The sequence below is a fragment of the Eschrichtius robustus genome, chromosome 13 (assembly GCF_028021215.1).
Source record: "Eschrichtius robustus isolate mEscRob2 chromosome 13, mEscRob2.pri, whole genome shotgun sequence".
Classification (NCBI taxonomy): domain Eukaryota; kingdom Metazoa; phylum Chordata; class Mammalia; order Artiodactyla; family Eschrichtiidae; genus Eschrichtius; species Eschrichtius robustus.
In genome coordinates, this window is record NC_090836.1 from 89,673,743 (window position 1) to 89,692,074 (window position 18,332).

An 18,332-nucleotide genomic window follows, 5' to 3' on the forward strand; every position below is an offset into this window, starting at 1 on the left:
CTAGGTTCTCTCTAATTCCACCCCCAGCTTTATTGCGGTATAATTGACAACATTATATATATTTAAATTGTACAACTTGATTATTTAATATATGTATACATTGTGAAATGAGTACCACAATCAAGTTAATTAATACATTCATCATGTTACACAGTTACTTTTTTTTTTTTTTTTTTTTTGGTAAGAACACTTGAGATATATTTTCTTTTTTTTACTTTTTTTTTTTTTTTTTACTTTTATTTATTTATTTTTGGCTGTGTTGGGTCTTCGTTGCTGCGCGTGGGCTTTCTCTAGCTGCGGCGAGCGGGGGCCACTTTTCGTTGCGGCGCGAGGGCTTCTCATTGCGGTGGCTTCTCTTGTTGCAGAGCAGGGGCTCTAGGCGTGCAGGCTTCAGTAGTTGTGGCTCGTGGGCTCTAGAGCTCAGGCTCAGTAGTTGTGGCGCACGGGCTTAGTTGCTCTGCGGCATGTGGGATCTTCCCGGACCAGGACTCGAAACCGTGTCCCCTGCATTGGCAGGCGGATTCTTAACGACTGTGCCACCAGGGAAGTTCGAGATATATTTTCTTAGCATATTTCAAGTATACAGTACATTATTATTAACTATAGTCACTGTGAAGTATATTAGATCCTCAGAACCTATTCATCTTATAACTAAGTTTGTACCCTTGAACCAACATCTCCCCATTTACCCCATCCCCAGCCCTTGACAACCACCATTCTCCTCTGTTTCTATGAGTTTGACTTTTTTTTTTTTAAGATTCCATATGTGAGTGGAATATACAGTATTTGTCCTTGTCTGGCTTATTTCACTTAGCATAATGCCCTCAAGGTTCATCCATGTTGTCACAAATGGCAGGATTTCATTCTTTTTTAAGTGAATAATATATCTTTAACTATTTCACATTTACTTTATCCATTCATCCATCCACAGACAGACACTTAGGTTTTTCCTCTATCTTGATGCTTTACCATACGGAGACTCCAAAGGTCACTTCATGATCCAAGAGGGCTGCTCATCTCCATCCATCAAATCTAAATTCCAGGCAGGAGAAAGTAAAAAAGGGGCAAAGACGAAAGAGTAAATGGTGCAAGCCTGCCTTCTTTTAAGGAGGATTCCTGGAAACTGTCACATGACACTTCCACTTAAATCTCACTGGCCAGAACTGAGTCACATGGCCTTACCCAGCAGCAAAGGAGGCTGAGGAACCCAACCTTTCTTCTGCATTGCCATATGCCCAGCCACAAATCGGTGTTCTATTACAATGGAGGAAAGGGAAAATGAAGATTGAAAACAGTCTCTGCCATGAAAACCTATCTTTCTCCTCACGATATTTATTATAATCAGGGACATGAAGTGAGGTCCCTAAAACTTCACTGTATTGTTTTTAATAAATTCAATAATAAGTCCCAACATTATGCTTGGCACTGATATACATGCCATAAATCTTGGCACTGGGGATACAGAGATAAATAGGGAAGAGTTCCTCCCCAAATAAAAATAGTACAATGTTTTATGTGCTGTACCAGTGGTGGTTACAAAGTGTTACTGGATTTGGAGGAAGGAATGATTAAACCTTCTGGGGAAGAGGGTCACAAGGGATGTCCTGAGGAGGCCTCATAGAAAACAACTTTTGTTTGGGACCTTCATAGATAAAGAGAACCTTCTTAGAAATGAGCAGATACAAGCCCAAAGCCAACTGCTGGGAGCATTCGCCACTGTAGGCAAGGGATGCTTGGCTCAAGAAAGTGCATTCAAGCAAAGAGTTAGAGAGAAAGGGAATGGACAAGGAGAACCCTCCCCCTCCCTGTTTTGTGTACCCCAAGGAACCAGAAGGAAAGAATGGAATACAACGATCATTCCTTACTTTCAGTGATGAAACTTGGCTAGACCACTTATGGCCCTAGTCCAATTTTTTCGCCCTGAAATATTGGATACTTTTCACAAAGAGCTAATTTATCATAATGTGAATGGGGCGGAGAGATCCTTTTTAGGGACAGATTAAAAGTATTAAATTGCAGACTTAGCCGATGTATGCACAATATGAAATTTCTGCTGAAATAATAGAAAATAATCTCATTGAGAGAGTAATCAAAGCTCTGGGGGAAAAGCTTCAATGATGGCAATGAAATCAATCTCAGTTTATAATTACCAATGCGGAAATGGATTGACAAATTTAGCTAGCTTTCCCAAATCACGGGGCTTTATCGTGGAAGGAACTCAGATTTTCTCATTCCTGGCAATGTCGGGTTCCCTCAGTTACTAAGCCTCTTTTGAATATGGACATGGAGTTTTCTATACTGCATACATGGGATGACAAATTGAAATAATAATGGAGTAATCACAGTTCGGGCAGACAGAAATGGAATTGGGCAACCATTGAGGATCTGGTCTCAGATACGTCTCTGCCCCACTGAAAACCTGAACTTTCTTTGTACTATACCAGACCCAAGGACACCACCGGCCATACTCAGAACACCACCTGACAGCTACAACCTTATGGTCTCAAGGTCTCCCCTTGTATCGATGCAACCATTTCGGACCCCAACAAACCCTTACTTAACAAACACCCTTATTTCTTGCCAGCTCCAATTATAATTCTTGATGAATAACTCATGTAACTAACTGTAACCTTGCGATTTTTGCCTTTATAAGCCTCCCCCATTTTGTAGTCTGGCAGAACACAATTCAAGTGCTTCTTGAATCTGTGTCCTGGGCTGCAGTCCCAACAAACCCCACATAAACACCTTTTTATTTCAATCAGGTCTCTGTTTCTAAAATTCTGGTTAACCCATTTAACGTTTCAGATTCCAATTTGTTTTCTATTTTGTTCCAGCATGCATACATTCTAACATAAGCTCACATGTATAAGCTGAAAAAAGACCTATAGTTAAGTGTGAAAAATGTCTTGATAAAGCTTTCATCATGCATCTGGATAACAAATTAGCATAGATTGTGATGCTACAAAACCATCACTATAAATGTAGAAGCCATCACATGTCAAAACTGGATTCAAAATAATTTGAAGACACTTCTTTCTAAAAGACACAGAATGACTCCATTTCATCAGAATCTAGGGAAGAAAAGAAAAAGTATTCAGCTATCCGAGGCACTGCTAAGTGTGACATAACCCTCCCTACGGTTGGGGTGGGAGCCTTTGAGAAACCCGGAGTCCATCCAAGAGAAAGGTACAAGGTGCCGTGTGCAAAATACGCTGCTCTCAGCAGGAAAAATAAGGACAAAGTAAAATTAAAGTAGCAATGGTGTTAGGCTGTTTTGTTCTATGTGAAGGAGGCATTTTTTTTTTAGTGCTAATAAACTGGAATGGCCTATTGTGAAATAATTTCACTATGTAATTGTCAAGGAAATGCAATAAAAGTTCCCCAAACAATAAATGTCACCTTTAACTTATAAAACTTCTTGTTGCCCAGTGGTTTTGTATCCTAGATGGTTTAATTCTCTTTCTCTATCTTTTAACTTACTTTTAATTCCCTTCTGCTTTTGCATTTTTGCGAGAACGATTGCCATCTCATAAGTCAGATACAATTTTACTCTCACTGTTTTGGACTTTCCTTGGGAACTTTTGTTTTTGACTCTTCCTCCTGGCCAGGGTCTTCCTCTAGCTGAGCCACACCTGGGTTTCCAGCACAAGAGGTTGAGAGGTGGCAGACTCAGTTAGCCTGAGGGGCTGTGTGTTATTAAGCATGCAGATCCTGGGTTTGAATACTGGCCCTGCCACTTTCTAGCTGTGTGACTTTGGACAGATTATTTAGCCTCTCTGTGTCTCAGTTGCCTACCTCTGAAGGTTACTGAGAGGATTAAATGAGTGCCTAGTGAGTGCTCAAAGAAATGTTAGCTATTATCATTATTATGTTCTAATACTCTATCAAGATATTTATGTTTGATGCAAATGCTTCTTTAATGTTTTCTTTAATATAATGTGTCCTGAAGTGGAGAGTCCAGTTATTGAAGTCAGAAGATCTTGGTTTGAAGCTCAGCATTGTCACATTCTAAATGTATGACTTTGGGCAAATCAGATTTTTGTTTTGTTTTTGTTCCTCAGTTTCTCAACCATAAAATGTAAAGGGGGATGGAGAAAGGGATAATTTCTCAGTCATTCATTTAACAAAGTCATTCATTTAGCACTTTATATTCATCTCCAAAATCCATGTGATTGCTTTAAGCATTTTTTATTTTGCGTCTGCCGAATATTATCCCAGGTATTACTTTTTCAAGTGGAGTCATTCGTCAAGGGTTCTCCCACACCACCTCCTTCCCCCACCTCATATCAGCTTTCCCAAATGCTGAGCATTACCTCATAAGAATGAAGCCTGCTCTCCCAGGAGTTCTCAACCCTCCCCATGACACTCCCATGTACTAAGGAAATCTTTTTTTTTAAACATCTTTATTGAAGTATAATTGCTTTACAATGGTGTGTTAGTTTCTGCTTTATAACAAAGTGAATCAGTTATACATATACATATGTTCTAAGGAAATCTTTAGGTCCCTTGAGTTTAGCTTCAATTCCATTCCTTTCTCTCTTACTAAAGAAAGCACTTTGGAAAACAAGTGAAAATGCAGTTATTAGAAGGATAATCTTGAATCTTTTAAAATTTAAAAACATAAGAGTAAATCATTAGAAAACTTGGTCATCTCTCAAATGACACAAGACAAATGAGATTGAGAACCACTGGCTTTCATGGCATACTGAGCAAGAAAGGGATTGAAAATGAAATGAAGAAGAAAGCCTTGAGCAGTAACTTCTGTGGTGCCAGGCTATAGTTGATGACATTACCAGGAATCAGGTCCCAGAGAGGAATTTTTCCTGACTTCCATCCAGGAAGTTACACCGTCTACCAAAAGTAATGGAATTGGATCTCTTCCCCTCCACAGGGAAAGTGCCAAGGGTGTGTCCTCAAGAAAACGTAAAGAGAAACCATTTCCTTTGTAGTAAATGATAAATGGTTGATACTTTGTAGAGCCAAACTTCCTGAGCAATTGACTGAAATCTGTATCTAAGATAATGCTTGAAAATGTCCATTAGCAGAGATCAAGAATAAGTAGCCCATAAACCCAAAGCTATCAGAAAAAAAGAACTAATAAATATTAGTGCAGAGAGAAACCAAATTGAGAATAGAAAAATGATAGAGAAAATCAACAAAACCAAGAGCTGGGTCTTTGAAAAGATCAACAAAATTGGCAAACCTTTAGCTAGATTGACAAAGAAAAAGAGAAGAAGCAAATAACTAAAATCAGAAAAGAAAAAGTGGACATTACTACTGATCTTACAGAAATAAAAAGGATTGTAAGGGAGTACTATGAACAACTGTACATCAACAAGTTGGATAATTGAAATGAAATAGAAAAGCTCCTAGAAACACACAAACTACAAAGACCAACTCATGAAGAAATGTAAAATCTGAACAGACCTATGACTGATAAGGAGATTGAACCAGTAATCAAAACCCTCACAAAAAAGAAAAGCCTAGGGCCAAATGACTTCACTGGTGTAGTCTACCAAACACTGAAAGAAGAATAAATACCAGTCCTCCTCAATGTCTTGCAAAAAATCAAAGAGGAGGGAACACTTCCAAATTCATTTAATAAGGCCATTGCCCTGATACCAAAGCCAAACAAAAATGTTACAAGAAAACTACAAATGGATATCCCATATGAATATTTATGCAAATACATTCAAAAATACTAGCGAACATAATTCACTAGAATATTAAAAGGATTATATACTATGAGCAAATGGAATTTATTCCTGCAATGCAAGGTGGTTCAACAAATGAATGTCAATCAATGTATTACATTACAGAAACAGACTGAAAGGATAAAAAAAACTTGAAAAATTCAACATATTTTCATGATACAATAACTCAACAAACTACTTCAACATAATAAAGTCCATATATGAAAAGCCCACAGCTAACATCATACTCAATGGTGAAAGAATGAAAACGTTTTCTCTCAGAGCAGGAACAAGACAAGGATACCTGCTCTCGCTACAATTATTTAACGTAGTATTGGCAGTCTTAGCCAGAGAAATTAGTCAAGAAACAAAAATAAAAGGCATATTGGAAAGGAAGAAGTAAAATTATCTCTCTTCCAGATTACATAATATTACGTGCAGAAAACTAAAGATTACACACACACACACAAAACTGTTAGAACTAATAAACGAATTAAGCAAAGTTGCAGGATACAAAGTCAATGCACAAAAATCAGCTGTGTTTCTTTGCACTAATGATAAATAATCCAAAAAAGAATTAAAGAAAATAATTCAATTTACAATAACATCAAACTACGTATTATTTACATATGGTACCCAAAGTCTTACACCCTATTTTCTTCAGAGAAATGACGAGAAAATCTGAAGTTCAATGCTTTCCACTTACAAACTTACCTAAGCCCTACTAAAACGGGGCTGAGATTTCTGAATTGCTTCTCTGCTTTGGCAGAGCTTTGATTTTTAATCCCCGTCTGTTTGGTTCCAAAGTTCATGCATTGTCTTTTATATCAAATACCTATCTAGTTGGATGCAAAACTGGAAAAAAGAAAACCTTCATCTTTTCTGATACTCATATGATGAATGTTGCTGGTGTATCAGGACCAAGGAATAGGAAATTCATAACAAATGGCCAGCAGTAATCAATTCTAAAGTGCTTGAAATTGGTTGGGAGAAATTTTCATAATCTAACAAAACTTTTCACTTACCTTCTTTACCCTTTCTAGTCATTTTTGAGTTCCCTAGATAAATGTTTAAGATATAAAAAACATTATTAATTGTATTTGCTTTTGTATTTACTTTCATTACCGTCACTGAAACATCTTGCTCCTGCAATTTTTCCTGCAAATAGAATTTGAACAACACCAAGGCATAAATAAGTCTCTGGGGGTTGATCTGGGAGCCCTACCCTTTAGAAATTGTTTCTATGAGAAAACATGTTCCAATTCTAAACAAACAAATTGGAACACTATCCTTTTGTACATTGGACATGGCTGATTTGTACCAGGTTAAAAGCATGGATTGGAAGTAGGATTGATTGAATTCTAAATGCTGGCTCTGCTTCCACCTGGGTTTGTCATCTTGAGCAAGCTTCTAAACCACTCTGAACCCCTGTTTCCTCTTTTCTAACATGGGGGAAATAATAGTACCTACTGCAAAGGGTTGCTGAAAGATATGAATGATGTAATGTATGTAAAGCTCGTTGTAAAAGCTCAAAAATATTAGCTATTATGATCACGTTCTTAAGGTGCCCTTTAGACCCCAGACTACACAAGTTGGGAACTAGAAAGATCAGGGCTCAGGCCCAAAGTCCCTTCTAGCATGAAATCCAGTGGTTTATTACAGAGATTACTATTACTGGTAAGGATTCCTTGTATCAATATAACCCTGGACAGTTTCACAATATTCTGTATCTGTGTTTTCTTCTTTAGGATAGAGGTAAGTAATAAAAAAACCTGCCTCTCCTTTTTTTTCCCTCCAGTTTTATTGGGATATAGTTGACAGGTAACATTGTGTAAGTTTAAGGTGTACAACATGATCATGTGATACATGTATATATTGTAAAACAATTAACATAATAAGGTTAGTTGACCCCTCCATCACCTCACATAGTTACCTTTTGTGTGTGTGTGATGATTACATTTAAGATCTACTCTCTTAGCAACTTGCAGATACATAATACACTTCTGTTAACTGTCATCACCAGGCTGCATGTTAGATCCACAGAACCTATTCGTCTTGTAACTGGAATTTTGGACCGTTTCACCAACATCTCCCCCTTTCCCCCACTCTCAGCCCCTGGCAACCACCTGTCTATTCTACTGTCTATTTCTATGAGTTCAAAAACCCACCTCTCCTTAACTCACAGAACTACTGAGAAGATGAAGGAGATGATCTTTGCTCTCAAGGTCTTTGAACTAAACAATACCATGAATAAGGTGCCATGAATCTCAGACTTATGCAACTTTACACATACAGTCCTTTTTCTTTGGTGGGTAAAAAGGTGGGAGACCAGACTACAGGGGGTGCTGAAGCCACTGGCTGTGGGCCTGTGCTGGGATATTTGGGCTCCTCACATTCCAATGCTTATTCACAAGCTCCGGTTGCATTGAAGAACTTGGGAAACAGATTGACTTGAGGTCTGGTCGTAGCTCTGACCCTTGCCTGCTATGTGACCTTGAGTGAGTCACTTAATTGCTTAGGGGTAATATCAGTATTTACCTCAGAGGGCCACGCTGAAGATGAAATGAGTTGTTGCACATGGCACACTTAACACAGTGTCCGACACAGGCTCGGTGGTCAGAACGTTAGAGATGATGAAGATGGTGATGATGATGGTTGTGATTATGATGACAATAATGATGGTGAGGATGATGGTGGTGATGTTACTGATGATGATGATGGTGATGGTGGTCATGAGGATGGTGATGGTGATGGTGACGATGATGATTTTGTTGATTTACTGCTTAAGATGGTCTACACTGACATATCACAGCTGTTCATTTTTCTTTTCAGAGGTACTGTTGCAGCCGCAGGTGCTTAAAATACAGACCTGAACTCTCCAAAGATACTCCCTTCTCTATTTTCTAACATAGTCTTTTTGAAATTGTTGCCCTGGTCAAATTACCTTGTTGGTTCCATATCTACTTTTTGTCCAATAAGCCACACAATTGTTAAAACAGAGAGAGAGAGAGATGATGCTAGACATATCTTTCTACATTTTCTTTTTTCATTTAGTTTAATGAATTTTCTGCTTGTTTTAAAGAAGTAATGATGTTAGCAGAGTGTGCAGATTGTCATTTTGATGGATCTTTGTAGTATTTGACAAGATTTGACAAAGAGTTTTCAAAAATTGTTAGGTTTGTCAAAATTCTATTCTGTACTTTGTCAAGACCCATCATCATTTACTATAAATCAGAGACTTGTCGGATAAAAGCGTTGTCATAGCAGGGGTTGTCAGTCTGTGCCCCTCAGGCCCCCTGTACCACCTTCAACCTAAACAGCTACAATTTTATATCCTGGAATTCCAGATAAGATTTCATTTGAAAAGAGGTTGCACAGCTAAAATGTTCGTGCTTTTGTACATGCATGTCTTCCTGTAGACTTAGACAGGAAATATATTTTCAGACAATAAAAAAATTATTAGGAATTGCAGAGTTCAGGTATGGCCAGATCCAGAAGCTCAAAAACTGATTACTTACTGGTCTCTTTCTTTTCACCACTCTGCTTTCCTATGTTGACTTCATGTTCAGACAGGATTTTGCCAGCATCAGTGATGACTGCTGCCATGGTCCCTAGCTAGTGATCCTGGGTGTGGGGGGTTAAGGTGTGGAAAAGTACTCTACTTTTCCAATATTACTAGAGCTTGACCCTCATTAGCCTGACTTGAGTCATGTGCCCATATCTTAGCCAATCACTGTGGTTAGGGGAATGAAGTACTCTCATTGGTCATTTCTGGGTCATGTTCATTGCTAGAGCTAGGGCCAGGAGGTAAATTCTATATGATGTATGTGGACCTGAGAGTAAGGAATGGGTGTGATCCCAGAGGAAAATTAGGGTGATCTTCCCAAGAGGCAAAGCAGCTGATATATATTACACCCCTGAGGCTACCTCACCTCTCTCCTCTGGTTCACTCCCAAAATTCTCAAAAGGAAATATTGTAAAGAAGGAGTTAAGACACCAGTTTTGAAGTAAGACATCCTGTGTTTAAATTCTGTTACTGCCACTTACTAACTTGGTGTGTCCCTGGACAAATGACTTAACTTCTTTGAGCTTCATTGGTTGCTGAGATTAAATGAGATAAGGCTAAAGCAACACTGGGATGCTTGGACCTAGTAAGAACACAACCAATGTTATATTTCACAGAAGCTCTGTTAACCGCCATCTACCTAATTCATCCATCTGATTACACTTCACTCTCCATTCTCTCTTAAAACATACAGACAGACACCCAGGACACACCTATGGCTTGCTGGACACTTCTGTTCCCACCTTTTGAGTTGCAATTGTTCCCAAACCAAACCTGTATATCCCACTTGTGCTTGTTATAATAATTACATATTTATTACTAAACCAATGTCATAGAAGTGCAAAAAGAGAGTTGTTTCTGTGAAATGTCTTTTGAATGCTTTATGAATGTTCTGGAAAGATTTGATAAAAGTGAATTACTAAAAAGAATTGCTACAAAATTAGGGATGGGCAAAACTAGTGTAAAAGATTGGGAAAAATGGTAAAGTTCTAGAAGGATTCTGCCCACAAAATGGTTTACGAGTGTGGTTTATTCAAGAAACATGATACAGAACTCTAATCACAGACCTTTACTCAAGTAAAAATTTTGGCTATAGTGTATCAATTGACTGTTGACTGTATACACAGTTATGTGTTTTAAATTCAGATAATGCCTAAGGTATCTATGAACTATTTTTTATGATTCCCTGCTTCAGTTATTTTTTTTAACTGACTAAACAATAACCAGTTCTAATTGCTTTATATAGATAGAAAACGGCATCTGCTATATTATTATTATTATTATTATTATTACTATTATTATTATCACTAGGACTACTACTTCACTCATTGTCATCACTTTTTAACCTCCCATTCACTCCTCAACCATTTACAATCCGGCACCTATACCTATCACTCTCCTGGAACTCTTGTCTAAGAAATTTGTAAATGCAATTCTTTACTTTTTCTTTAAACATTACAGTTTCTCAGAATTCTGCCTCCTCTGAAATATTCAGACTCCAGGGGACTATTTCCAAATGCCTCATGAAGCTGAAGAACTAGAAAATCTAATCAGTCTATTTGGGATCCAATTTTCTGTATTATCAGTACCACCACTGATGGCCCACCTGGGTCATGGGGTCCTTGTCCGCTGCTGTAGGACACCTCTGTTGTCCCAAGTACCTGCACAGGCTTCTTTCGTGGTCTCCAACATTCCAGGTCCCACACTCACACTCACATACTCTGTCTCCGTTCCTGCAGCATGTCCATCATGCCAGGGGTCTCCAGAGCAGAGAGACCACTTCTGCCACATGCCGGGACCAACACCCTAGACCTTGCTGTTGAGCCTATGTCTCCTGTTCCCTCTGGAGAGCTCTTCCTTGGGCCTTTGTTGCCTTTCTCTCTCAGTCCTGAATTCAGTCAGGACAATCCCAGTGTCCTAGAGTTTTGTAGGGAAAATTGTCTCAGTCATTAAGATGAACCAAAAGAGTACTATTTGGCTTCAGTGCAAAACAAGGTGTTTTCTGGCACATCTTTCTGGATTATCTGATTGTATGGGAGCTCTGTGCCTTCTGCTGTCTTTAAGGGATTTTATAACTGTAATTTGAAGACAGCTAATAGCAATGTAAACTATACTTTTCCGTGGATAAAGGCAAATTCTCTCTGCTATAAGGACAATTGCTTCCCCTTCCTCACCCAAAGAAGCCAGTTTTGCACCTATTTCTAAGTTTATCTTTGCACTCATGATTGACCTATGTAAGTGGGATACTTTGAATTCTCTTTTGAACTGATTGCAACATCTTATGGCTACTTCATTAATTAATGAGTTAACTAAAATCTTTGACAAATGTTCATTTTACGTTTGTATAAGAGTCATGATTATACCATCTTTAAAAAATTATTCATTCTTTAATAGCTTTTAGTACCCTTGATCCTCTGAAGGGTAGCCCTTGTCAGACCAGAGTCCTGTTACACCCTCCCTCAGGACAACAGGTAACAACTTTCCTTCCATTTACACTGGTAGGAGAAGCCACCTACATATTTCTTCCCAAGCTGAGAAACTCTGCACCAAGATGATTTGCTGTTTCCATTTGGAGAAGCAGCTGACAGCTCTTACATGGCAACTTCTCTCTCTCAGTTTCCTTCTAACAGGGATCCTCCCTACAGGAGTTCACAAACTCATTTTTCACGCTCTGCATGAACCTGTTCGTCTGTATCCTTGTGTCATCCTCCTCCATCCACCCACTCTCTAGATCTTTTGGAGTGAGGACATGTCTTTTTCATTTTTGTAGTCTCCACAGTGTCTAAAATTGTGCCTTGCATATAGTAGGTGTTCAGAAAATGTTTGCTGAATTTATATCATATTACAGGATGGAGAAAAATAAAATGGCAGTCAGTTAGAGCAAGGATCTTAAAGTATAATATTAGGCTGATAGAATTTTAGAATTAAAAGGAACCTTAACCATCTTCTAGTGGATATGAGGAGAGGAAAGCTAAAGTGGGAATAGTAGCTGTCTATTGACAGTCGCTTCAGGTGTACCTTCATAATGCCAAGGTCACTGGCTCCCTCCCTGCTCTAAGGGACCAACATGCCCCTACAGACCTATGGGGCTTTTATTGCACTTGAATCAAGAATAGGCCTTTACACAAACAAGGCCAAAACTTTCTATTATTTCAAATCTGGGACATACTGAACTAACAAGGACAGAGTGATTACAAGCCAAATAATAACCTGGCACTTGCCATGCAGGGAATTCTAGATAAAGAGAAAAGTATTCTGTAATACCTTGAGATTCCTTTTTAGCTAGCACTCAGTGATCCCAGAGGAGATTAAAAATACCACCAAGATTTTTTTTTTCCATGAAACTAACCCACAATGTCATCAATTTAATGTAGAACACACAGCTCTGACCATTCTTCTGAAATTGATTTTTACAAGGGCAAAATTTAAGAACAGTGCTGTATGTGGGCATACCAATAAGGTTTGGTCTGTATATATTTGTAAACGAAATAATATAGAATAAATTAATGAGCTCCATTCATCTCTGGGAGTGTCAAGTTCAGAATCACAGACTTTCAGAACCATAGAGCTAAGACTGTCTTGGATTTTCCAATTTAACACCAATGAGAAGCACAGTGTTTACCTTTTGTAAGCATGTTCCAATATCACAAGAGGAAGAGAAACTGACTCCCCAAAATAATAACTATCGTTAATTGAGCACCGTCAACATCCTTTAGCCAAAGGAGCTTCTTCAGTCCATCAGCAACGCACCTGTGGTTGAACAGCCTGGGTTTACTGCTCATGGCAGCCAGAGACAATGCACACCGTGGAAAACATGGGGCATCTCAGTAAGGGGTATTAGAAAGAAACTATAACAGGATTTGGGTGTTGGTTGGGTAATCTTGGGGAGGGTCTGATAACGCAAGAGCCCACTCTAGATTGGGTGCTATCAGGAAGCAGGGACCATACCACGACTGGGCATTTCAAGAAATCTTCTCTAGGCAAGGCAGACCAGAGCGGGGGATGAAGCTGTATGGTAATTGGTAAGGAAGTAGCAGTCACTGACTTTAGCAGAGACGGGGGATGTTTGGTATTCTGTGGGCTGCATGCAACCTTCATTTGTTGTGCTTTATCATGGTCTCAGAGTGGCCTTGTCTGATGTTAATATCCTGTGAGATGTTTTATGTCCAGCAGGAGAGCACACCAGTGCCTGGATATCAAAGGCTACTTTGTCAGCATTAGCTATGCATTGAGTGCTTCACACACATTATTTCACTTAAACCCTACAATTCTATTAGGCAGATATTATGAGTCTCATATTGCAAATGAGACATTAGAGATTTGGAGAAATTAACGTTAGCTGTGAGTAAACGGCAGGCAGAGCCAGGAGTGATATAAGCTGGGTGGATGGAGGTGCCAGTAATAAAGGTTGGGAGATTGGGGCTTGGGAGGGGTGAATGTGTCCCTCAGCTCCGCATCTGCCCAGGGCTCTTTGGAATCTCTGTAAACCAAAGAAACCCTTCCTTTCAGATGGGTGAAGGCACTTGGTCATTAACTAACAAAGATTAATTTCACAAGAAACCCATATAAGTGTCCAATAATTTACTTGTGGGTTTTAAATCGGATGTGTCTTTAAAATGTAAAAAGGCAAACATTAACTCTCGGATCTACTATGCTGTACCACTTCTGGCTCCTCGAGAAGTCGTTACTTATTTATTAAGAAATACTCTCTACCGCCAGCCGCTTTCTTTAATTTTCTTTCGAAAATAGCAACCAACATATGCTGCTTTCAGTTGTTGGAATGAATTAGTGTCGATTTACAGACTCAGTCATGGGAACTGTTCCAGGGTTACTCACTCTAAATAATCTATTAAAGGTAGGTAAGGAATGAAATGGAAGTTGATTTTTAAAAGTTCAGCCAGAAAAAGGAAAAATTAGTCTCTCTGATAATTTTTAATTTGAAAAATACTTTCAATACTCCTGCCCAATAATTCTTGAAACTACTCTGTCGATTTCAAAAGTATCTCCTACTTCTAAATACTACAGATGCCTTGCTTTTGAAACACACTAATGTATATAATAAAGGATATGAATATGAATCTACTATGCTTAAAAAGCTAGAAAACAATTTCAGAACAATCATCAATGCTTTCCCTGAACTAATGTAACAAACTCTAGAGAAAAAAATTAAATGATTCTCAGTATCCTGAAAAAGAGAAAAATTTACTTTTAGATCTTGGCTGATGACTGACTGTAAATTTCTCTAACATTTATCTGGTTCTAGGTACTCCTTCTTTTTACTCAGTTGTTACAAAAATGCTCATTTCAGCAAATGAATTTTAAAGAAAGAGCAAAGCAAACACTAGAGAAGGCAGGTGTTTCTTTTCTGAACTCTAAAAGGAAGAAGCACCGTTTTCACTGCTGGTGATCACATTCTGAGAAACCCAGGGTTGAAACCTGCTCTTCGCTTTTGATATTTTTACTTTTCTTCCTTGATTTCCATCATGTACCTTCACTGCTCAAAATCTTATTTGAAAAGCTGTATTTTTTTAAACAAGATTTTTAAAAAATTTATTTTACTTTATTTATATATTTTTGGCTGCATTGGGTCTTCGGTGCTGCGCAGGATTTCTCTAGGCGAGCCGGGGCTACTCTTCATTGCGGTGCGTGGGCTTCTCATTGCGGTGGCTTCTCTTGTTGCGGAGCCCGGGCTCTAGGTGCGTGGGCTTCAGTAGTTCTGGCACACGGGCTCAGTAGTTGTGGCGCACGGGCTTAGTCGCTCCACAGCATGTGGGATCTTCCCGGACCAGGGATAGAACCCGTGTTCCCTGCATTGGCAGGCGGATTCTTAACCACTGTGCCACCAGGGAAGTCCCTAAATAAGATTTTAAAGTCATAAAGAACAAAAAGGTATACAATACAGAGAAATATCTTCTCCTGTTCCCCAGTCACTTAATTCCCCTTCTCAGAGTCAATCCATGTTTTCAGTTGGTTGTGTATCCCTGCCTCCAGATGTTTTATGCGTTCACACATAAATATATATTTGTATGTGTACATGTATCAATTTCTTCTTAAAAATAACTTTATATTTTGTACTAGTTTATGAATCACAAGAAGCTGCAAAAATGGTATAGAGGGTTCCTATGTACACTTTACCCAGCTTCCCCCCAAAACATCTAGCATAAGCATAGCATATGCTCAAAACCAAGAAAAATGACATTAATATCATTGATCTAATACTACCAACTTAGATACAGACCTTATTCCATCCATTTGTTTTTATCCAGCCTATTTTCATATAACTGCATATTCTAATTGCATTATTATATTATAATAATATAACATTATCTTAGCATAACAGCATATTATATATTCTATTTAGCATCTTGCTTTTCTACATTTAACAATATAACTTGGAAATTGTCTCATATCAATACATAAAGCACTTCTTCATCTTTTTAAAAGACTGTAGGGTATTACTACATGGAAAATCAGTTTAACCAGATTTCTCTGATATGCTTTCAGGTTGTTCTCAATCTTTTTACAATTACCAACATTTCTATAATGAATAATTCAATACATATGTTATTTGCACATGTGATTATATCTGTAGGAAGAATATTCAGAAATAAGATGAGGGGATAAAAGGCTATGTGGATATGTAATTTTGATATTGCCAGATTAGTCTCCAGGAAGATTTATCAATTTATGTTCTCCCCAGTTTTGTGGTAGAAAATTCCTCTTTCCTGAAACCCTCAGTAAGATAGTTTACTAATCTGATAGAGGAAAAAGTATATCCCAATGTGGATGTGATTTTTACATCTTAGGTTTAGCATATTTTTATATGTCTGAGGGCCATTTGTATTGTCTTTATTGCCAATGTATTGTGTCTTTTCCCGTGTCTGCTAACTAAATGTAGAGAACTCCAGCGGATTCTCGGTGGAGGAATTTGAAGGCCTGAGGGATGGCAGGGCCGCAGGTGAAAAGGGTCTGGCTCCTGAATGACCATGTGGAAGGTAACCTACCAACCAAGAACATTCTCAGTAGGCTTCATGTGTCACGCTACTGAGATTTGAGAGTATTTGTTCCAGCAGCTAATGTTATGTTAACCAGTCCTGAAAGAATACAGATGTTGGTAACAGCAAGATATGGGGTAGGCGTTGTGTTACCATGTGCTTCTATGTGGGTGTCTGATCCAACTGGACGTTTGGAAGAATATTGAAACATATTTGTAACTCACAAGGTTGGGGAAACCTGGAACTGGAAGCCTGGGGACCATCCTATTGGAGTCCCTGGAGAGTTATTTCAGACTGAACAGCTTAGACCAGGGCACGTACTGCTGGAGCGGGTGAGGAAACATGGGCGAGAACAACCTGTCCAGTAGGGGATGTGATTTCCAGAAAGGTGGGGAGATAGATAGTCTCTAGATGGAGGCTAGAAGAAGGAGGCATCTCAGAAATGATGGCAGACTCGTGGCCAAGGAATAAGATAGAAACAGGGTGAATCCATGTAGGACCCCCTGTGAAGAGTTTACATGGGATACTTGTCCTTTTGTCGGTCGGAAAAGTAGTATTTAGCAGACAGTTTATTTTATTTTATTATTTTTTTTAAAAATTAATTTATTTGGCTGCGTTGGGTCTTAGTTGCGGCAGGTGGGATCTTTTGATGAGGCACACGGGCTTCTCTCTACTTGTGCCATGTGGGCTCCAGAGCGTGTGGGCTCAGCAGCTGCGGTGTCTGGGTTCTCTAGTTGTGGCACGTGGGCTTAGTTGCCCCACAGCATGTGGGATCTTAGTTCCCTGACCAGGGATCGAACCTGCGTCCCCTGCATTGGAAGGTGGATTCTTAACCACTGGACCACCAGGGAAGTCCCAGTAGACAGTTTATTTTAAATAAAGCATTTTATTTATTATCAGCTATTTTAAATCTTTTATGCTCCCCTCTAGTAAATCCTGCTACTTTTTCTCAGTTAGTATTGAGAAGGGAAGTAATTGATAAGGTCCTAAACGGAAGCCCCATATTTATAAGCACTTCCTGGTCCCTGCAAGGGGAGTGGGTTGTAGACGTAACAATCACCCACGTTTGGGAGAGAGGGGCTTGGAGTCCATGAATTATCATCCGTGAACAGCACAAAATAAGAATGGAACCACGGTGAGTGAAGATCAGTGGGAAGACCATGAAATTTAGAGGCACAGTAATCAGGTGATCTCTCAGGAGGGGATGTAATTCAAGCCCCCCCCATCCCTTCCTAAATAGATGCATAGAATAAAAGCACAGCTACATCTACACAGAACTGCTAATAGTCATTATCTCTGGGCTGTGGGATTGGGAATGGGAACAATTTAATATTCTACTTTTGTACATTTCCAAATTGTCTTAAGTTTTACAAAAAATTTAATATTTTGATATTGATGAGGTAAAATGTGGTTTGAAAAGTAAAGGGAAGGTAAACTCCTAGAGACAGAAAGTAGAGTGGTGTTGCCATGGGCTGAGAGGGGAAATAGAGAGTTGCTGTTTGATGGATATAGAGTTTTGCAAGATGAAAAAGTTCTGGATATTGGACAACAATGGGAATATACTCAACACTACTCAACTGTACATTTAAAAATGGTTAAGATGGTACATTTTATGTATATTTTACCACAATTTTTAAAAAAGTAAAGGGATTTTTTAAGATTTCAAGAAGCAGAATTTAATTCGCCATTGGAATGTAGCCAAGATCCGGATAAAAAGCCTTCCAAATATTTAATGACCATGTATGGTCAGGCCCTGAGATATTATGATCATCTGAAAAATTTAAGCCTTACACTTCTCAGTGAGGGAAAATGAGAGCCAGTGAAAATACCCATGGCCATTTTTCATGAAAATGCCTTTGGATATTGACCACAGTTTTAAGATATGGAAGGAAAAAATCTAGAGTTTGTTCTGAACATTATTCTCCCTCAAAATCCTGAAATCGTGAAGTCAGATAAGCTCTGATGTGCAAAACTTCGTATCAGTTTATTGTTATGGATACCCTACCAACTAGATTTCTGAGCAAAGATTATATTACCAGGAGTAAAGAAGGTTAAAGGTAATTTCATAATAATATAGAG